The following is a 2,390-nucleotide window of genomic DNA, read 5'->3' as shown; positions in this document are numbered from 1 at the left end:
AAGGCTACCAGCGACTGCTGATGCTACCTGCCGAAGGCTACCAGCGAGTGCTGATGCTACCTGCTGAAGGCTACCAGCGACTGCCGATGCTACCTGCTGAAAGCTACCAGCGACTGCTGATGCTACCTGCTGAAAGCTACCAGCGACTGCCGATGCTATCTGCTGAAGGCTATCAGCGACTGCTGATGCTACCTGCTGAAGGCTACCAGCGACTGCTGATGCTACCTGCTGAAAGCTACCAGCGACTGCTGATGCTACCTGCTGAAGGCTACCAGCGACTGCTGATGCTACCTGCTGAAAGCTACCAGCTAACATAAGCACACACTAAAGCTTAACTCCCGTTTTTGCTCACCTCATTGAGACCGAGCTCTCTAAACCTGTTGCTTTTATCCGAGTGGCAAAGTTGACCAAATTAAAGGTTGCAGAAAAAATAACTACATTTAGATCTTGTACGTTTCCTGTTTCAGCATTTGGATGAAGCGTTGCTTCATCTTATCATACGGGTGGTGAATGCTGGTGGTCTCTGCCCTGGCTACTTCACAACTGGCATCCCAGGAAGATTGATGCCCAAACCATCTCTGCAAAACACCTAAATTATCAAATTCCCCTCCCTTGATGGAAACTTGTTTAATATTAATATTTAGTTTTGGGGATCCTATCAGTTTCGGTTGCAATTTTGAGTTTCAGCTACATTGATTTTGAACAATGAATGTATGTATACATGTACAGATGCATATATATATATATATATATAATATACCGGTACATGTACTGTATATGTGCATGTATGCTTAGATGTGTATGTATATAGCAGGGTCTGAAACCAGCGGCTCTGGACCCGCATGCGGCTTTTTCAAGCTTTGACCAAAACTAATATAAAAATGAATTTTGTTGGTTGTGATGGGTTAAATGCAAAGAGCCAATTTCATCTTTCTAACATACAATAATGACAACACACTTTTATTTTTTTCCAAATTCTGCTTCTTTTTTGATCATTTCATATGTGTTTTTTCAGAACATGCTACTGGGTGCCTCATATTTCTCCTGGGATTAAAAAAAATGTCTGTCTTTCTGTCATAACTGCAAAATTAACAGAGCTGTGATGGATAGCTGCTTAAACTGCAAGCTGGTTGGATAGCCCTCCCAGAGATCACAAAATGCTCTGTACGGCCTGAAAGGTGGAACACAAAAACTTTGTTTTAACGTCAACGACAGCGTCCATGACTTTGCCCATGAAGGTGCGGCACTCCACGAAGCAAGGTCTTGTGATGAACTGACAGTGACAAGGAGACTAGACAGGTTTCTCACAATTATGATACAATTAAATAATTTTCATTGTCCCCTTGGGGACATTTGTCTTGGACTCAAAGTGCTGCACTTCACAGTTACACAGAAGAATACATGCAGGGAATGTAGCTGCACTGTTCATCACAGCAGACTGCAGCACTGCACATATAGCACACCCATAGTAGGTACACATTGCATTTAACCCATAATGAACTAAAGAACAAGATGGAGAAAACAAACGTTTACCCTTTGACAGGGCATCAACGAATCTGCCTTTTTATCAGCTCCAAACTTTATCATTTTATCTGCACCTTAAGCTGAAACCGCTAGTTGGCTAAGAGCATTTGCAAGAGTTTCGAGAATGTCTTGGGACATTTGTCGGGGTTTTAAATTTCCTCACTTGAGTCCCAAAGGCCTTGTTGCTTGGAATTCCAACATTTTTTTAAAAGGCGTAATAAAAACAATAACTGAATGCTCACTGGTCACTTACCGGTAGTTACACTCAGAATTCAGTCAGAATGCGACAGAAAATTTGTGTTTTTTCTTACAATTTTGAGCCAAATTTGAGTCTTTAACAGTCGCAGCATGCTGAGATACCTTTACTGAGTGCAGTCCTCCTGAACCGTGAAACAGTCAAACAAAATCCACGTTTGGTGACCGTCAAATTGAAAGATGTTTTTCAAGCAAAAATATTTGTGTAAATGGGTTAAATTTATTTCTGCCTCTGGTTGTGCGTGTGTTTGTGTACTCAAACGGCAGATTATATCGCCCTGATAAAGCAAACTGGGGAGCACCTTCCAAATACTTGTTACTTTGGTAACAACAGATGTTGTATGTATACATGTTGACTTTGTTGTCTGCTCAGGTGATTAGCAGATTAGAAATGTTACATGAAGGAGTTGAACGCCATGAGTTGTAAGCACAAAGGGTCTGTTGTCACTTTACTTTTTGTTTCTATATGCAACATACAGTTTGCTACAGGAAGGCAAGCGTGCATCCTGCAAATAATTGTGTGTTTGCGATTCTGTGTGTTTGTGCTGGTATGTAGTAGCATGAGAAACTCAGCGGGAGTTTTGCTCTGTCGGTCCGCAAAGGGGAAAAAG

This window comes from Nematolebias whitei, chromosome 3 (genome assembly GCF_014905685.2).
Source record: "Nematolebias whitei isolate Nwh7 chromosome 3, NemWhi1, whole genome shotgun sequence".
In the NCBI taxonomy this organism is placed as follows: Eukaryota; Metazoa; Chordata; class Actinopteri; order Cyprinodontiformes; family Rivulidae; genus Nematolebias; species Nematolebias whitei.
This window is presented reverse-complemented; position numbering follows the sequence as displayed.